Source organism: Planococcus citri, chromosome 2 (genome assembly GCF_950023065.1).
Source record: "Planococcus citri chromosome 2, ihPlaCitr1.1, whole genome shotgun sequence".
In the NCBI taxonomy this organism is placed as follows: Eukaryota; Metazoa; Arthropoda; class Insecta; order Hemiptera; family Pseudococcidae; genus Planococcus; species Planococcus citri.
This window is the reverse complement of record NC_088678.1, coordinates 3201739-3222833: the sequence shown is the minus strand read 5'-3', so window position 1 is coordinate 3222833 and position 21095 is coordinate 3201739. Positions and strand designations below refer to the sequence as shown.

The 21095-nt window shown below is 33.4% G+C and overlaps 1 protein-coding gene across 1 annotated transcript in view; it reads left to right on the top strand.

Moving 5' to 3' along the window:
• Positions 1-521: 521 nt before the first annotated feature.
• LOC135834218 (probable serine/threonine-protein kinase DDB_G0271402) overlaps positions 522-21095 on the top strand; it is a 92568-nt gene continuing 71994 nt past the window's right edge. Inside the window, exon 1 of the mRNA XM_065348054.1 lies at positions 522-1359. The gene's annotated coding sequence lies outside the window, so the exon portion shown is untranslated. The remainder of the gene's footprint in view (positions 1360-21095) is intronic.

Below are 21095 nucleotides of genomic sequence, written 5' to 3'. Positions count from 1 at the left end.
AACTCTTATACTCCTCCCTCCTCCATCACGAAAAAAATTTCGCACATTTTTTTTTTTTTTGAATTTACCCACATACTCTCATTAATAGACAGCTGCCCAAAATCTCAAACCTCCAAAAAAATCTCTCCAAATTAGGCACTAAATTTTCGACAGTTTGGAACCGTCGTCAGCTGTTCAAACTTATCTACTACAACCACAACAACAACAGTATCATCAACAACCAAACACACATCTCGAACAGATCTGCAGAGGAATCACGATCGCGATATATTGAAACAGGTGTGATCGAGCGCACGTTGTCTGGTAGATCGCCTTCGTATTGGTAGGGCCGATTAAAATAAGGGGGAAACTCGCACGTGATATCGAGATTATCCGCATACCTGGATTCTGGTTGGTTTGCCAGTATGTCCTCAATACACCTAAATTCCACCTCTTTGCCATTCACCACACCCAATTACTCCCAGATGATCTATCGTACCCCCCGATTTAGTTGATTTTTTCTGCTTACTATCACCGATACCTGGGCAGCCTTCCGCGTACTAGTCGGTTTCGGTGCCAGCATCATTGGCGACGCGTATACATTCGATATAATTTACCAACCTATTTTTTATATTATTTTCGTTTTTACCGTTCGGTATTAATTTTTTTTTCGCTCGCTTTGCTAATCGTAATCGACTTCGACGAGTACGATTTATCGACGGACCAGAGGTGGGGCCAGGTATTTCACATAAAGGTCAGTAGGGTCAGACACTTAGCCAAGTTCACATGTGTTCGTATATGTTTCACCCGATTTTCTAACGTTCGTTTTTCATTTTTTTTTTACAACCTATTCGTTCAACCGAGATTATTTTTTCCATAATTTTTTAATTATCGGCTGCGGAATGCGCTCTCTACCATTTTGCAATGGAACATGGAAACTAGTCGTGAAATGACTGGACCCATATTCGTCCACGATACGGTTTTCATCGTTTACCTAGTTTAATTCGTCGATTGTTTTGTTTTTCTGGAAAAATTCACATTGTAGTAAAATTTTTGCGCCAACTTTTATTTTTTCACTTTTTCCAGTTGAATTGATTGTTTCGTTGATTTTTTTCAATAAACGAGTTCGTCGCTAGTCATTTTTTTGTTAATTTTTTTTACAAATTTTTTTCGATTTCGTTTTCTCGTTTATTTTTGTTTTGTTGAATTTCTATTTTCTCTTGTTTGGTTTTGTTTTCGCGAGTGTTTTTTTCAACAACTACTGATACGTTTTCATATATGAATTTGCAACGATTCGAGGATCATCGACGACAACGACCATTGAGGCTGCAGTATTGATACATTATTCCCTATCATCGTATCGTATAATTCTTTGGCAAGGTATGTGTTTGTTTTTAAGTATTTTTAAAATTTAATTTAAAGTATATTATGTATATTTTTTTTTGGGGGGGGGGGGAATTTTGTTTAATTAAAATTGAAAGGAAAGATTAGCAGGATATCAACTATAGATATCCTTCCATGCCCAATTGATCAGCTGATGAATCAAATTGATAAAAATGGGACTCGATTCCAACATCTTTCACTGAATTCTCATTGAACAGTTAGTATGAATTTTGCAATCTTATCAGTAAAATTGAATCATTGACAAATATTTTTCAAAAAAATGATTCATTAAATTTTCCCTCAAATTCTATTTTAAATCAGATGCTCAAAATAGGCTGCCTATTTTAGGCCCATCTTAGGTAAACGAAATGATGACTTAATCCGATAAACCACATGATTTTTGAAGTTTAAGGTAGGCACTTGATATTAATTGCACATTGAAAAATGAAGATCATTCCCCTAAAAAATCATTAGATCAACAAAACAGTGGAATTTTTCTTGTGTTTTTTCGTCACAAAAAGAAATCAATGACAATTATTCAAATCAAATACCATATCAACGATACTTCCATAACATGGTGAAGAAAATGAAAAAAAAATTTAGATGCCTAATTTCCCTTCCTCAAAATGTGTTAATCAATTTGCTCAATACTTACTGTAAAATCATAAAATTTTTGTATTTTTTTTTTGTGATTGTTCATCACTTTGAATCCAATTTGGACTTGATTGAATTTATCCATAAGGAATCAACGGGCAATTGAATTAACAAACCATATTTTTTTCATTTGCTTTAAATTTTATTTTGCATGATTTTAAATGCTTATGCACTTGATATTGCACTGCAGGGAATTGGGCGAGATATTTTCCCTTTTGGATGGGTGATTTTTTCAATATTTTTCATGCGAATAGACTTTGATGAGAGGTACTTGAAGTTTTGAGGAAAATATGGATAGTTCTAACAAAGTAAACTTTAAAGCGATAAAAATGGTGCAAATTTGAAACTTATTGTGCCAGTTTGTGGGTCCATAGAAGTGGTTTTTTGGAAATGTAGTGAAAATCAGTGTTGCTACCTCTTCAAACGCCAAAAATTGCCTAGAAAAATTGAAAAGTGGTAAGTATGTATTACTGCATCGTGAGTGCTCAAAAATTCTGAAAATATTATTCAAATACAAGATACTCGCGTATCATAAAAAATTGGGAGAACCTTTTTTTTTTTTTTGGATTCTGGGACAGTCCCTCGAATTAATTTTTCATTATTCTGTACTGTTATTACTCCGAATAACTATTTCTCCAAATAAGTTTTTCTCGAACGTTTTTTTTTCAAATTCTCGTACCTGATTTTCCAAATTTATATTCTCCGAATGAAATTTCCCCAAAAACCTGATTTCCAGATGAGAGAATCTCTTTTACAATTTTACTACGTAACAAAACAAACTCCCCTGCAATTTTGGCAAACAAAAAGTAGCCCAAGACTGCAAAAGATGTCTTTTTGGGGTTTTGCTAGCAAAAAAACTAGGCTTCAGTTTAAAAATTTTGACAAAAAATGACACTTTTAAAATGTACTTTTTACAAAAAAGTAGAACATTTTGAAATTTTGGCAAACAAAAGTGAAATTTAGCCTATTGGTAATTTTGATTTTTAAAAAACTGATTTCTTCAATTTTGAGAAAAAATAAGACTTTTTTCCGACAAAAAATTTAAGCTTTTCTCACAATTTTGACCAAAAAGGGAATTTTCTGCAGTTTTAATTTTAAAAAAAAAGACCTTTTAGAACCAAAAAAAAAACAAGTCATTCTGGAAAATTAAGACTACAAAACAGGTCTTTTTGGGATTTTATGGGTTAAAAAATATCTAGGCTTTCTGGCAATTTTGACCAAAAACTGTTTTTGTTTGTTTTTGGAAATTTTGACAAAACATGATATTTTTTGCAATTTTTACAAAAAAGTAGAGTGTTTCACAGTTTTGGCAAAACAAGTAAAATGTATTGCTGATTTTGAAACAAACTGATTTTTTTCAATTTTGACAAAAAAAAAGACCTTTCCGATAAAAAAGGTAAAAAAGGTAAGATTTTCTAGAAAAATTTTGACCAAAAAAAGTTTTTTTTTGCAATTTTGGCAAAAAAGAAGATTTTTTGGTAATTTAATAAAAAACTGTTTTGCAATTTTGACAAAAAAAAAAACAGGAGCAAAAAAGCAAGATATTTTGGAAATTTTCCAAAAAAGATTTTTTCTACAATTTGGGCAAAAAAACAACCGGTCACTTTGATTAAGGTCTGAGAGCAAAGCAAATTTTTCTTGGCAAATTTGACAAAAAAAGTAAGATTTTTTTTTGAAGTTTCTATTTAAAAAACTTGACTTTTTAGGAAGTTTGACCAAAAAAGAAGAAGTCTTTTCTGCTATTTTGTTATGAAATTGAATTTTCGCCTATTTTTGTCCATTCGGAATAATGAGTTGCGAAAAAATCGAATTTTTTGCTATTTTTCTCGATGTTTTGAAATTGGCAATAATAATATGAAGCATTTGAGAAGAAAAAAATTTTCAAAACACGAATTTACCCAGAAATAAGCGATTTGCAAATTTTTTACCACTCTGTAGAACTCTTGAATGTCTAGAATTTTGATAACGATGGCCTAGAGATCAAGACAGAATCTCAAAAGTATTATTTTTGTTGGGTAATTTTTCCAAAAAAACGGGTTGAATGGAGACTAGAACGAAAAAAATCCACGATTCTTTGAGAATTCCTTCGGATACCCAAATCATCCCTCAAGGGGCACATCCGGAGCTGCCAATTTTTCAGAATGACTTCAACTCAAAATCAAGGTGTTCACTGAATTTGATCAAAATTCCCCAACTTTTTTTGACTCAACTCAACCTAATCTACATTAGTAACTGGGTCTTTATATAAATGAAATAATCTGTAGAAAATCAATCAAGTTGTCTTAAAACTACTCCACATAGCTACAGCTACATTTAATCAAAATCTAAAAATCTATTAATTTCATTCTATAAAAGATTATAGATCAAAACTAGATGAATCCACCCAATTTCACGATCCTTTTTTTTATTTTATTACGCTACATATGTTCTCCAAACACCATTATCACTTAGGTAATCATTCTTCCAGTCAAAAAAAAAAAAAAAAAATCAAAAATCCAGTCCATTTCTTAACATTGATAAGCACTATATAGCATAGTTCGCAGATCACATGTAAAGATACTACGCTTGTAACCCTCATCAGGGAACTCCTTCAAAACTATAACACACCTCTCTAATACCCTTTTCAACGTAATCTACAAAAGGGTTTTAATTATACACCTAGTCAGTCCTATACGAAGATAACGCAAAACGTCTAGTCAAAATACTACATGCTCGAAGGATACCTTATACTGCCAGATCCACGAGCGTATACTCGTCTTTCATCTTTATTGTCAATGTAGAGTAAAGACCTACCCCAAGTCCCAGGTGAAAGAAAAAGCAAAAAGGAGACCGAAGTACACGCGTCTGTAAACAATAAGTAGCTCGAAAAGTAGACCACCCATTGAAATACGCATTGTTCAAAAATCCACAATGAATACCCACGTGCCTTTTAACTTTTGCTCTACTGTATTTTGTTGTTGCTAAGTATATTTACATGCGCAAGATTCTCTTTGGTCGGCGGTCTTTTTTTTTCTCGAAATAATGCATTATAGGTATCTTTATAATAATGATAAGCAAGACTATACGATGACAATTTACTTTGAAGTTGAATCGAATCGAGCGATGGTACCGGTCGATTGAAATTTATTCTTATATAGTCGAGTTGTTGTGGACATGGACATGGATATCGAATCTTGTAACATACTAAAAACAACAACAAAACGCTCTCAGCAGTCTCATATAGGATCCTCTATTGATGATGATGATGAGATGACGCACACTTTTTCCGCACCATATTCTCATCTCTGATCTCGGTGCATTAAACCTGATCCAATTATCACCTTCTGATGTCGCGCTAAATTACATTATATTAATGAAACCGACATCGTGTGGTCGTATGGTCGTTGTTTTTCGATAATCGATTAAGTACGTCGAGATGCGGAGAACGCGAGGTACCTGAAGAAAAAAAAAGTCAACTAATATACCTATTTAAAGAATGAAACGAGTCGACCGATTTAAATTTTTAAACCAACGTTTATATTTATATAGAGGAATGGAAATACTAGAAATAGGAACGACGAATTTATAGATACCTAACTACGATTTGGACGCATTGCACGGATAGTTAAACCGTTTAGGCGTCGTTAATGAGCTCGTGTGTCGTTGGGAATGTGTTCATGCGCCGTGCCGTGCATGTGTATACTATTACAAACATATAGATATAATATGCTATGAAAACGACATTTTTTCATTAATTCGAACAACAAGATGAAGAGAGGACAGAGCGAGAGAGAGAGAAAAAAATAAAAAATAAAACCAAAACCAACTACATATATAACGGAATCATATTAGGAACATCTCTCTACTTTTAATAGTAATTATTTCAATATATGAAAAAAAAGTATCCAATTGCCGGAACCGGTTTCCTCATTCTTTTTGACCCTTTGCTCAGTCATAACGTACCTACGCCTATTATATCCTATTTTCACTATTACATGTGTACTTTACGTCTTATATAGCTGTGTGTATATATGTAGCAGGTATGCTTTCCTAAAACCATACTGCACCTAAATAGATCATAAATATTTTGACCTCTCTATGGACGTCATTAACGCGAGATATACGTAGATTTAAACTAATTACAAAATCGTATCCTAGTTTATTTCGAACGTCTGTTTTTAACCTCCTCTTTCTGCAATAGATTGCTATGTTATAGGTTACAGGTGCAGTGAAAATTTTGATTTTTGAAAACGAAAAAATGATAGAATAATGTACGACTTAGACTATAATTCACACACCGAGACTAAAAAAATCTACGTACACGAATTAATTTTAAAATCACATCGTGAGTAACAATGCTTGGCGACAACGTATGCACTGAGCCGAACCGCGATCTCTCATTGCAACACGATGCTATTGCGAATTTACCTAACTTAACTTACGCATTCGAAATGGAATCGTCGGTTGTCGTTTAACGCTCAACAATTCCAATTCTACAAATGTTGTGAAATGGCTCACCTTCACATAGACATAATTCCCAGTCTGGTGAAGAAAAGCGAAGAACTTTGTACATATTGAGATATAGACCTGCCTGTGCCTAGTTATTATTCACCATATCGTTCATCGTTGGGTGATTACAAAAATGGGAAGATAGGTAACAACTGATGACGAGTAATGGGTGCTTGAGTCACTTTGAATCACTTTATTTATGTCTATTTTGAAAATTTTCGAATATTTTTCGATGAATTAAATAACACCCTACACGTGTCAAAATCAGGGTCTCAAAATATTAAAGTCTTAAAAAGCGAGATTTGAAAATGTGAGGTTTAATTAAAAGATAAATATTCCTAGAAATCCGAGTCTTGAAAATCATGGCTTTGAAAGTGAGAGTCAATCTCAGAGTTCGAGGATTGAATAAAAGATGTTTCGAAAATTGGAGTCATAAAAATCATGACCTTAAAATCGAGATTCTTGAAAATAAAGGGCCTGAAAAAATGAGAATCAGTCTTAAATTTTGGAATTAAAATGCTGAGTTTTGAAAATCAGAGTTTTAAAAATCATGGGCTTGAAAATCGGAGATTTGAAAATCAGGGTATTGAAAATCAAAATCTCGAAAAAATTAAAATTAGTCTCAAAATGTAGTGTTTTGAAATTCAGCGTTTCAAAAACCAGGGCCTTTAAAATAAGAGATTCGAAAATTAGGATCTTGAAAATCAAGGCCCTTAAGATTAAGATTCTTGAAAATCAGGGTCTTGAAAAAATGAGAATCAGTCTCAAGATTGAAATGCAGAATTTCAAAATCGGAGTTTCAAAAACCAGAGCCTTTAAAATAAGAGATCCGAAAATTAGGATCTTGAAAATCATGGTCCTAAAACTCAAGATTCTTGAAAATCAGGGCCTTGAAAATCAAAATGCAGTGTTTTGAAATTCAGGTTCAAAAACTAGGTCATTTGAAGTAAGAGATTTGAAAATTATAGGATCTTGAAAATCAAGGTCCTGAAAATCAAGATTCTTGAAAATCAGCAGGGTCTTGAAAATTAAAGCCTTGAAAAAATGAGAATCAGTCTGAAAATCAGGGCATTAAAATGCAAGATTTTGAAACTTGGAGTCTTGAAAATAAAGGTCTTGAAAAGATGAGAATGAGTCTCAAAATCAAGGGATTAAAATTCAGACTTCCAAAAATCTGGAGCTTTAAAATCAGAGATTCGAAAATTAGGATCTTGAAAATCAAGGTCCTAAAGATTAATAAGATTCTTGAAAATCAGGGTCTTGAAAAAATTAGAATCAGTCTCAAAATCAGAAGATTAAAATGCAGAGTTTCAAAAACCAGGGCATTTAAAATAAGAGATCCGAAAATTAGGATCTTGAAAATCAGGACCTTAAAAATCAAAGTCTCGAAAAAATCAAAATCAAAATACAGTGTTTTGAAATTCAGGTTCGAAAACCAGGGTCTTTAAAATAAGAGATTCGAAAATTATAGGATCTTGGAAATCAAGATCCTAAAAATCAAGATTATTGAAAATCAGGGTCTTGAAAATTAAAGTCTTGAAAAAATGAGAATCAGTCTCAAAATCAAGGGATTAAAATGCAAGGTTTTGAAAATCGGAGTTTTAAAAACCAGGTGCAGGGACTTTAAAATCAGAGATTCGGAAATAAGGATCTTGAAAATCATGTTCCTAAAACTCAACATTCTTGAAAATCAGGGCCTTAAAAATCAAAGTCTCAAAAAAATCAAAATCAAAATTCAGTGTTTTGAAATTCAGGTTAGAAAACCAGGATTTTTAAAATAAGAGATTCGAAAATTATAGGATCTTGGAAATCAAGATCCTAAAAATCAAGATTATTGAAAATCAGGGCCTTGAAAATTAAAGTCTTGAAAAAATGAGAATCAGTCTCAAAATCAGGGGATTAAAATGCAAGATTTTGAAAATCGGAGTTTTAAAAACCAGGTGCAGGGACTTTAAAATCAGAGACTCGGAAATAAGGATCTTGCAAATCAGTGTTTTGAAAATGAAGGTCTCGAAAAGATGAGAATCAGTCTCAAAATCAAGGGATTAAAATTCAGACTTTCAAAAACCGGGGGCTTTAAAATCAGAAATTTGGAAATTAAGATTTTGAAAATCACGATTCTTATAATAATCAGGGTTTTAAGATTCAAGGTTTCGAAAAAATGAGAATCAGTCTCGTAATCTGAGGATTGAAATGTAGAGTTTTGAAAATAAGAGTTTTAAAGATTATAGGGTCTTGAAAATCACAGTTCAGAAAATGAGGGTCCAGAGGAGAACAGTTCCAATAAGCGGGGTTTTGAAAATCAGGGTCTCAAAAATCAAGAATCTTAAAAATCCAGGTAGGTATTGAAAAAATGAAAATTAGGGTCTCAGAATCGTGGTACTCTTGAAAATCATGCTGCAATTTCTTACAGAAATCATAACTTGAAGTTATAAGTGCAAAAAAAAGAAGCCAAATTTTAACCATAGGCGCCGCAACCAGGGGGGCCGGGGGGCCGTGGCCCCCCCAAACTCAAAATTGGCTCCCCCAAGCAGAATTTATATTCATGTAAAAAAGCAGACTTTTTTTTTTAAAAAAACACTATCGTCATTACATGCTTGAAAAAAATGGTCTGGTTTTTTAGAAAAATGCAAATCAGTTCAATTTTTGAGTGACTTCTAAAAATGACTTTTTCAAAGAAAACATGAGCAGTGATGAAATTTTGACCACACTAAAAAGAAAGAAGGACTGATTTTTGAAAATTTTGCCCGAGCGAATAGATTTTTAAAAAAATCACCATTCAAATTCCATTGTTTCATGCTTCTTGCTTCTCAAAATACTAATTTTCAAGAACGTTTGGGCTCATTTTTTTCGCTTTTGAATTTTTCAAAAAAAAATCATCATTTGAATTTCAAAATTTTGAAGCAAATTGCAAAATGTAAATGATGAACTTTTTAGAAGTAACTCATCATTGTGCAGCTCCAAAAAAAATGTATGTATATGTATGCTGCTGGTAATTTGCCTTCATAGCTTGCCCCCCCCCCCAGAAATTTGACCTCAGCGGCGCCTATGGTTTTAACAGATCGAACTATAAGTAGGTAGGTCTAGTTTTTGTAAAGATTTTGGATCGATTTAGCTTTTAACTACTGTCATAAAATACGGGGTGGCCAAAAGTCGCGCAACGCTTACCGGTTCCATCCATGGTAATGCGCTCGAGTGCGCATTAATCTCCGTTGCATCGTTTCAACCCTGACTATTGTAACTGTTTTTGCCTGGGCACCTTAAGGTGGTGTAATTGCATTAAGTTTCATGGGCACGATCTGCTCCTTAGACACCTTAAGGTGAATGAACTCCAATTCGTTCTCTCTATGATCAAGTACCATTTGACAATGAATAGAATTTTGGTCTTTTAGGTAACGGGTTGTGTTTGTAGAAGTCCTTCCCGCACGTTGGTGATAACAGTTTCATTCCCTACACAGGTTTACTTATCACTTTTTTGTAACAACAATATCGAAAAAATTTTTTTTTCAAATTTGTTGCGTGACTTTTGGCCATCCCTGTACTAGATCTAAGATTTTTTTCGGAATTGAAAATTTTTAAATTTGAAAATCCAGATCTGATCATTGTGACGATTTGGATTTTTGGAGAAAAACTCGAAATTTCAGTATATTTTGGATTTTGTTTCAAGCATTTTTGTCAAGGATTTCAGATCGTTTAGCCCTAAACCACTGCCACAAAATAAGTTCAAGATCTTTTTTTTTTTTTTTGAAACTGAAAATTTTTAAATTTATGAAATCCAAATCTGATTACTGAAACGATTTGGATTTTTGGAGCAAAACTCGAAATTTCAGTACATTTTGTATTTTATTTCAATTTCTCTGGACATTTTGCTTCGAAATAGATCTTTTTGAGTTCTGCTTCAAATCATGGAACCAGGTCGTTAATTCTGACAACCTGAAATTTTACTCGAAACGCGAGGAATGCGCTATCCACGTCACCATTGGGTCGTGCTGGTGTGAAAGAGCTGCACCAGCACCGCGGTGTACAGCCGAGCCATTTATTGATCATCAAACAGTGAGGAAAAATTCGCCCATCATAATTCAAAGCTCAGCGAACGCCTCACCGTCACGAACTCGATTACCGTAGAAATCAGAACATACCGAAAGTTGAGAGACGATGAATAATGTGTACTGATACAGAAGGTGCACCGTGTATGTACAAGAAGAGATGTACCTCCCTACCTATACCTATAGACTCCACCATAACTCCATTACGCAATTAATTATAAATGACATAATTAATAAATACCTTGTATACTCGGTATAGGTATCGTCGTGTTTTTTTTTTCAATATACGCGTTCTTATCTGCGTGTAAAAATATTCCCATCTTGGTTTTATTTTCTCTTCATCTAGCTGCTTGTGCCTTTATAAACCTCTCATGTACATACATACTTAATCTATACTACATCACACGTTGCCGGACTATCATCGATAATTATGAATTAGCGAGACGAATAAAGAATATTAAAAATATACGAATATGCAGGGTACCAGGTACCATGCTATCTTAATATGTAGGCGGAGTTCCTAATACCTATATCTATAGGCTATATGCATATGCGAGGATTTATAGCATCTCTGCAGCAATATGCAGCTATCATATGCGTGTACTCCATCCTGAGACCTACGTACATCTCGATCTACCTGCTCTCATGCATCATAGTTACGAGTACGATGCAATTTTTCTACTCTGTGTACTTTTACCAGGGTGGGGTACCCTTGACTCGAATCATTCATACCCTGAAAATAGCTGTCATCGCTACACGTAGGTCAATCCAATTGCGCAATCCTGTCTTTGAACCGCAATCTCTGATTAATAACTTTGAAAACGGTTCATCGCATCGTCAGTTTGTTGCCAAAGTAGAGACCTTTACCACACCAGCATACAGGTATATAAGTACATACTCGTATGTACAAACTCTCCCAACAACAAAGACGCGTCACATTTCGTATAAATAGAATAAGTGAAAAAAATAAATGATAATAATAATGATCCAACCATCACAATAGGAATAAAGACGAAATAATAAACTTATCCCTTTCATTTACTCGATACACTATCGTCTCGCGTATGAAGTGGATGACAATGACATATTCAATTGCTCGACAACGACCAACGAGCTCCAGAGGACCTTATACTACGAGGAAGAAAAAGCCATTCGCGACTTTTGTACCGCCGTAATACACGCTTCATTATATTAACAATGTATGCATGACTTTTTGCTCTTTTTGCTGTTCTTTTACTTTGCTCCTTCTCCTTCTTCATCATCACGTAAAGTACTTCTCTGTAGCAACTGCAGTGTTCCTGTTCATGTACGAGGGTCACCCAAATATAACAACGGCGCGTTTATCTTCGAGTGGAAGTATTTTACCGTTGATACGTTTCCCTTTTTTTCGAATCCTTTATATACGCGCACAATTCCATTTATCTTACGACTGTTTTAGTGGACTGGTATGGCGCAGCCAGGGGGACATCAAAGCAAATTTATCAGAATACAAAGATAAGAAAGGAAAAATACGGATACGGTTTTCTGTCCATGTTCCACGTATATAGGTATAATCTTCCCTTTTCTTCGTCATTATTATTACGATTACGTATTATTTACCAAAGTGTTTGTGTGCGATGGGTTGTTAACACCAGACAACTGTTAAACTGTGTGATTAATTAAATTAGGCTGTCTCGATAGATATGGTACCTAATGCCTATAACGAGATTTTGCGAAATGCCACGATGATAGTTCAGGTAAAACTATCAGCTCGAAAGTGACATTTTTAGAGTTGAGAGTTTTTGTTTGGTTTTCAGAGAAACCTTAGGATTTTGGTAGAATTGGTTTAGTTTTATGAAGGGTCATTTATTTCAGATGTAAAACGTTGTTGTTGTGATCTTGATTTTTCCCTTTAGACTGAAATTTGCGGTTGGGATGAACTTCACTTACCATCGTGATACAAAATTTAAGGGACTGAATTTCATTCGCTTAGTTTAGGCAATTTTTGAAAATTCCAATTCGATTCGTGAATAATTTCAAATTGTATCCAATCAGAAAGTCGATTGCATCTTACTTATCATTCCAAACTTTTTGGTGTCACTTATTTTCAAAATTGTCAAAAAAGTTTTCCTCAAATATAGCTTAGATAGGTAGGTATGTACCTATACTTATATCCAAAATTTTAGGAATCTCGAGCAATCTTATATATTTAGAAGAAAAAGTGAATAATTCTTAGTCTCTCAAAAATTTAGAAAGTTTGGGAAAACCTCAACTTTGAAGGTGAATTCTTACAAGGGAATCTCTTGAGGTGTCCGCCTTCGATTTGAATGGGACCGCGATTTTTGGAAAGAGCATGGTCTAAAACTCCCAAAACCAAATTTTCCGCTGCCCAACTTCATAGGTGTCTGAGATATCTTGATATTTGGCGAACGTTTGAAAATTCAAAATTGAGGACTTTTGTTGGCAATTTTGGAACAAATAGAGGATATTTTAAGTACAGTGGTGTGAAAATTATTAGACTTGCGCAATTTTTTGCTACTACATAAACAGATTTTAGCAGTTTTATCGGGGAAATATCAAATAAACTCATTTTGAATTTTTTATACCATATCATTACAAGGAACACTTTTTTTTTTGGTTTGGAAGCATTCATTTACTTTATAAAAAAATTTTCGAGTTGTAAAATGAAATTTCACCATTTAGGAGAAAATCAGTTTTTCAGTAATAAATAATTATAAATTTCTAAATCTGGAAGTAATTAAACATGGATTCCGATGAAATGGACATCTATGGACCTCAGCCGATGCTGATTGACCATTGGTTTTCAAAATGAAGCAGTATTTTCGAAATGCGCCATTTTTCATACTGAAATTTGAAGTTACAGAAAAGTGAAAAAAACACGTTTTTCTATTGCTGATTTCTCAATTTCAACCAAAATTCAATAAATGGAACACCAAAATGACCGGAATTTAGTTGCGAATCTCCTCCTGTTGACAGAATTTTGCTATCTTATTTTGCTCTCGCGAAATTCGCAAAAGAATCTTGAAAAATGAGATAGAAAAAATGCACAAAAAATGACGTTTTTCAAGCTTGTTCTGCTCGTGGAAGGAAAGCGCAAATACCAATTGTTTCGCTCTAACCGCCATTCGATTCCTCATAAAATTTACCTTCAGAATCAACTCCTGAAAACATTTTTTTTTAATCTATTGCGATACTTTGCGAGGTATTAGCGATTTCTTTTTTCACAAAATCGCTCATGCAGCAAAAATCGCCTATAAGGCGATAAATTTTTTCCGAGTAACTTTCAACTCAAAATGAAGGACTCCACAGAGTAAAGTCAAAATCCTTCGATTTTTTAAAAATTTACTATGCGCACTTATATACGAGTTCATAATGATTGTGTTTTGCTTCTAAAATTTAAAAATTGATCAAAAATTGACTTTTTTGAATCGAAACTCTTGGAATTTTTCAGAAAAAACTCCTCAAACTGTCGAATGAACGTCCAGTAAGCACCGATCAAAATTATAGGAGCTAAAATTTTATTTTTGACCTTTCTAGAGTGATGTCCTATGCTCCTAGTTGATTGAACACACCAAATTGGTCGAATTTTATCACTTTTAATTTTACATTCTGTTATTTCAAAATCACGTCCTTGTGCTCATTTCCAAAAAAAAAAAAAAATTGACGACGGAAAAATTTACATTCTGAATTCGAATGAATTAGGTAAGAAAGTGTGCTGCAGTTGAGAATGTTTACCTATTTCTTCTCAAGAATTCTCCGCACTTCTACATACCATAAGTATGTTCCAAGTGCACCAAAGATGCTTCATCGAATGAGTTAACATACCTCTACATAGGATATTGATCCCCGCTGATCATCAACCAAGATACAGAGTGAAAATATTCATGCAGTATGATAGTCGACATAAAAAGAATGTAATGCAAGTGTGATGCAATCTATCCACATTGACGTGAAAAATTTTAAATGGTTCTAGTTTTTATAAATTTTTATGATATTCTGCCAAATGGATGCATATAAACCTATTACACACGTATTACTAGTTTAATAGATTTTAATCTCGAGGGTCGAAATTCTAAATAAATTGTTCAACTTGAGCTGTGAATGAAAAATATTGCTGGTATGAAATTATACTTATTAGTCATAATGTTTGAAATAATATGTTGGATTGCCAACGTTTGCAATAAATCGTTCAATTTGTTCAATTTTTGAGTGGAAAAAAATAATAATATTCATAAATCAGAAAATATAGGTATACATAGAAGGTTGAAATAGGTATCGAAATATGTTTAAAAAATTACAAGACGTATGTATTCATCGCAATATTTGAAGGCCGTAACTTGAAAACAAATTGTGATTGAATTTACCAGGAATTTTGATTTAATCGTATAAGTAAAATTCCGTTTCATTGGTCATCATTTAATTTTTTCTTAGAGTTCTGTAAATTATTGTATTACGAGGTAGGTAGGTACTAGGTAGTTATTCTGACTCGTATGGTGATGTAAAAGTTATGGCTCTTAGTTGAGAATTTTGAAAAGGTTCACGAACGATGTATATTTTATTTAGTTCAAATTTGGAATTTGGAGCAGGCTCTGGAAACTCTACGTAGCTTAGGGTGGTTGCGGGTTAGATGCCCATAGTCGGGGGTTAGATGCCGGTGTGTCGCGGTTTTTCGAGCCTCACTGCCATAATTTTCATCGAAATGATTTCAAATTTGCGCGAATCGGTAGAGCAATTATTCCTCTATATTATACTACAAGCGTAATTTTTTTTATCCAGTAGTTTTTTTGCAATTTGAAAAAAAAAACAAGGTCACTTTTTGACCGGCATCTAACCCGCACCTACTGGCATCTATCCCCCCAGTGCGGGTTAGATGCCGATTTGGTGAGGGATAGATGCCACTACCCAAAACCCCCCCAAAAAAGGCTGCTGGAAGATTGAATTTGATGAAATTCTTTTATTTCATGCACAATAAATAAAATGAACATCAAAAATTCACAATGGAAGTTTAATTAATCAAAAAATAAAAAAGGTGTTTTTGAGAATTGACAATATGTGTTAAAAATGAATGTAATTCCAAAAATTGACCACACCAGTTGAAAATATTTAAAAAACGATCATTTTTGGACTTTTTGCCGCAGTATTAACAAAAAAAAATTTCACCTTCCTCACTCCCATTTAATTACTATGCGGCATCTATCCCGATCACAAAAACCGGCATCTATCCCGAAATGATGGGTCAGATTGCAAGGTCAATTTTCATACCAGAATTGAAACAAATGTTTGTAAATTTGCTTGAATATGTTAGTTCAAGGTATATACTTATGCATGAGATACTTACATGCAGTTTTGAAACACTTTTTCTGGAGAAAAAATGCGTTTCAAAAATTACGTGAAAAAAGTATCACTGGTTTTAGCTACATAAATTTTTTCATTCGCATATCAAACCAGGTTAACAATAACTGTCACAGATCAAAACTTTAACACAAACTATGTTCACCTTAAGGTATAATCTGTGCTAATCAGTTTTCAGAAAGAGTTGATAGGGAGCGATTGGTGACCACACCGGCATCTAACCCGCACCGGCATCTAACCCGCAACCACCCTAAAATTGAGACCACAATCTTTCATTACAAAAATTCTACAGTCGAATTGAAATATTCTAAAGAGAGGGGAGGGGGAGGTGTTCCAATTGAACGCTTTACAGTTCGCTTTTCGTGATACTTTGAGCTCGGAAGAAGATAACGAAATGCTGTACCAATTCTCTTCATAGTTATTCGGTTTGGTTCGACTTGGAGTACGCGCCGACAACTCTTTATACTTTTTGCTTGTTCGTTAACCGCCTCGGTGAGGCGATAATGTTTGCGCATAAATTTTTAGCCGACGGTTATATGTGTTACGGCGGACCAAGTGAAATACAAAAATCAAAGAATCCCGGCAGAAAAGGCGTTGTTATTTATGCTATTGTTAAGCGAGTTAGAAGCACTTGTTCTGACAACAAAACAACTTGTTACATTATTGTTATCTTTTAAATATACGTACAATATTTAGCTTATATACATTTTCTCTACATATAATACGTTTAAATGTATTATGTAGATATAGTACAGGCACCTTATAATACTCGTATACTATACCGATACGTCCACTCACCTGTTTCTGCACATGTAAATCTATACATACGCAGCTACAGGTACTCTTACTCTACATAGTATTATTGTAAGTATGTACTATAAACCGAAAGGTGTGGTAAATTACAAAACGCAGCATTATAAGCCTTTTTCCTCTGCCTGATGCGTGCCTGCCTCTTCTCAAGTTCGTCGACGTGTTGAAATTCAAATATCCAAATTACAAATCCAGCTAAAATACTCGTAGGTTAGGTTAGGTACCTGTTGGCTGAGCTCGCGAGAGCGATTTTTGGTCAGAGTTGACGAGTCAATGACTCATACCGTGTTATAGTTCAGATGGAGATGACATGAGTCATATGTGTGCTCGTACGTCTGCTTATTGTAGATGCTCCAGATTATTAATCTCATAATAAACTAATACGATTAATATTTCGCTGTTTGTGGTTTTTCAAAACCAAGTAGGTAAAATCGGTCGAATCATATTACCTGGACGGATTTTACAGCATATTCCGATCGGTTCTTGAAAGTGTATCTCAATGATGTCATCTCAACCACCATCGTCGTCCTAATGAATTCGAAATGTGTAACAAAATTGCTCATCACTTTGCCCAAAGTAAACAATGGCTACACATAGGTTTTTATTATGCGTAGTTTAAACTCACTGACTCATAAACTGATTATCATCAGCATAAATGTAACGTTTACCCGCCAAATTAAACCCTATATTTCTACGACTTGAAGTGAAAAATTCTTCGAAAAAAAATTACCTCTGCGGTACCTACAGCTGATTGTACGTGTAAATGATTCTTACACGTTAGATGGTATAAGAAGATGAACCATGGGTAATGATGAGACACTATATAACGTATCGATATGGGAATTGTCGTCATTGCAGAGTATTACCGTTTCTACTCCACGTATAGGTATACGAGTAAGATTCTCTCAATGATAAATTGATATCTGAGGACAGCTGGGTTTACTAACACAATGACAAAGATAACACCTATGAGATCCCTTTTTTCAAGCCACAAAACTTCTCTAGAACATCATTAATCAAGGATGATTTTCCTATCATTTGCACGTACCTAGAGAATGTGTGTACTGGCGGTGAACGACTTTGAATTTCTGCACCTATAGGTAGGTAAGGTATATTAAATTCTTTCTTTATGCGAGCATTCGTTTCATTTTTTTTTTTTGCCCGTCTAAGTGTATTTTGACATTTACAGAAACCTATGAGGATAAAGTATTCACGAGCTGTATTATCATTTTTAATCGTATTTTATCCTCGTCGTAAGCTCCGCAAATTTAAAACTAACTGATGATTGAATGGAGTCAATTTTCATTCATTCATTTTCCCAGCTACCCCACTTCAATCTCTTGTGTGAATTCATTCCTTAAGTACAAGTGATTAAGTACTGCTTATTAAGCCACTTCAAAACGGAACTGTTATTTAACGTACGCTTACTCGATTTTTTGGTTTGAGGGGCATTCCTTTACATTGATTAGGTATTATTTTAGAGGAACTGTTGTCAAATCAAAGAATTTTTTATCTAAGGTGCGAAAAACCAATAAGAATGAACCTCTTATTTTCAGCCACCTACATGAATTTTGAGATGAAATTTTGTACATTTTTTGAAGGGAAAAAATGACAGAACGAAGACTCTCCAAGAGCAATTATCTGACCACTTTCAAAATTTAAAAAGAAGTCAATTTTTGAGATTGAGATTATAAAGAGTATAATTCAAGTTACGCCATCTCCGCTAATATTAAACTCTTGTAAATGTTCTGAACAAGGTTATGAAAAGAATTTTATTCTCACTTTTGAGAAAATATTTCCATTTTTGAGCAGTTTTGAGTTTTCTAAAAAATTGTGAAATATTTTTTGTTTTTTTTCTGATATTTGGTAAAATTTTTAAAAAAATTCAGGAAGCTTATTTTTTTAAAGATTGAGAATTTTTTTCATACTTGACGACATTTTTTTTTGGCCTTCCTTGCGTATAGAATTTTTATCCGAGATACACCATCTAAAGTAGGACAGTAATCGAGACTGAGCAGTCATCTGAATAAAAAAAACTAAAAGGTCGCCGAATTTGGTGAAAAAAAATCATCAGAATATTGTGTCATTCTTCTTTTTTTTTTCGAATTTTTAAATTGTTTTTCAACTTTCTATTTTCTAATTGATACGTAAAAAGCTGAAATTTAGCTGTTTTTTTTTTACATACGAACTTTTGATCTTTTGAATTGATTGTTGATGATTTTGGAATATTTTAGAAGTCATAGCCAATATTTTTATGGACTTACAGTTTGGGAAAAGTTGGCATAAAAATTGAAATGAGCTCAAAAGAATCCAGCATCTTTTTAACACAGTAGAGTCCATATTGATTGAAATTCGAATTTTAAAAAAATGTCTAGAGGTTCCAGAATTGCTCAAAACAGTTCTCTAAATAGAGTTCACCAAATGTGGGACGGAAATGGAGCCGAAATTTCAGCTTTTTAAACCGATTTGGTGACATTTCAATTTTTTTTTGCATTTTTGGCATTTAATTTTTAATAATTTACTAAAAATCGAAAAATACTCTTTAGGACATGAAATTTTTGCATTCTTTTTTGTTTGAGAGCTTTTTGTTAGGAAAATCGAAAAACCACTCTTGAGGTGTCTCCTCCAGAATGAACTCAAATGTGGATAAACGTGTTAAACTGATCGAGCATAACACACAACTCGATTTTTAGCTGCAAAAAATTCATATTGACACCTTCTGGAGCATATTCAAAATTCTGGAGAAATTGAAAAAATCGCGCGAGAGGCTCCAGAATGGCTGGAAATTCCAAAATTTGCCCTCGTGGAGTTAGTCTTGACGAAATACAACCATTCGCGCAAATTTCAAAAATTTCCCCGCAAATGGGAAGTTTTTGATTTTTTTTGATTTTTTAATTTTGAAAAAAGCTGGTCAAAAACCACTCTTGAGGTATCTGTTCCAGAATCGACTGAAATGTAGATAAACTCGTTAACCAGGTAGGTAGAGTATAACACACAATTCGATTTTCAGCTGCTCGACTTCATATTGACGCCTTCTGGAGCAAATTAAAAATTCTGGTGAAATTGAAAAATTGCACTGGAGGCTCCAGAATAACTGGAAATGTTGAAATTTGAATTTGGGGAGTTGATATCAGTTTCATGACTTATTTTGATAATTTTTATTGATCATGTACGTACTTTTTTGAAAAAAATCATAAATCAATAAAAACAGTGTTTTTTTGCCAAACTTGCTTATGAAGGTTCTTTTTTTTTTTGTTGCCAAATTTACCCAAGTCAAAAAGTGTTAATTTCAGGAAAAGTTGTCAAAAAGTGTCAATGGGGGGGGGGGGGGATAAAATGCCAATTTTTTGAGAAAATAGTCCAGAAGTGTCCATTTCTGTAAAAGTAAAATCGTCAAGAAATGTCTATTTTTGGTACAGTTGTTAAAAAGGGCCAATTTTTGCCAAAATTGTCAAACAGTCCTGCTCTTGCCAAGATTGCCCAAAAAATCCTATTTTTGCCAAAATTGTGAAAAAATTCTCATTTTTGTCTAAATTGTCAGATATGTAGTGTGAATTTTTAGTGAGTTCACTAAAAGTAGTCTTACTCTTCAAAGAAGTAGGTTTCTGATAAAATAGTTAAATCATCGTGATTTTCATCAAAATTGCTAAGAAAGTGCTTTTTTCCAAAAATGTCCCAAAAGCATGAAATTTTGCCTTTCCTGCCTAAAAAGTCCTCATCATCATCATCAAAAAGTTTTATTTTATGACGTCCGGCATCTTGGCCTTTAACGTCAACAATCCAACAACAGAAATTAAATTAACAAATAATACTTAGAAATATAACAACAAGATAGTCTCAACAAAAATATAGCAAAATTCATAAATATATAACGAAAATTCAACAAAAATAATAACATGATTTAACAAAGATCAACAAAATTCAAAATTCAAGAAATCAAAACGAATAAATTATAACAAGTCATAAATCCCTGCACGAATTAGGAACAAGAACAACTTTACACACATTTCTTCTAAGTTTCAAATGCGTTACAAAAGTTTTGTATCTTACAAAATGCTTAAAAGTTTCATTTTTCACAAGTTTCATTTTTCATAAGTTTCATTTTCCCTCCAAATTCTTATCATCTTTTCAGTTTTCATGGTAATTTTTCGATATTTTTAAAATTTTCTTCGGGTTTGCTTTGCTTGAAAAAATTTATAATAACGTACATGTTAAACTTCAAAAAATTTGTCCTTCAAATTTTTTTTTCATTTTTAAAATTTTCAAAAATTTACGAAGGGTTTAGAAATGAATTTTCGGTCTTGAAATGTTGAATAGAAAGGTTTCAATGCAATATGCCCTTTCTATCTGGCTTGGTTTTGATTACACTGGACAGCACCAACT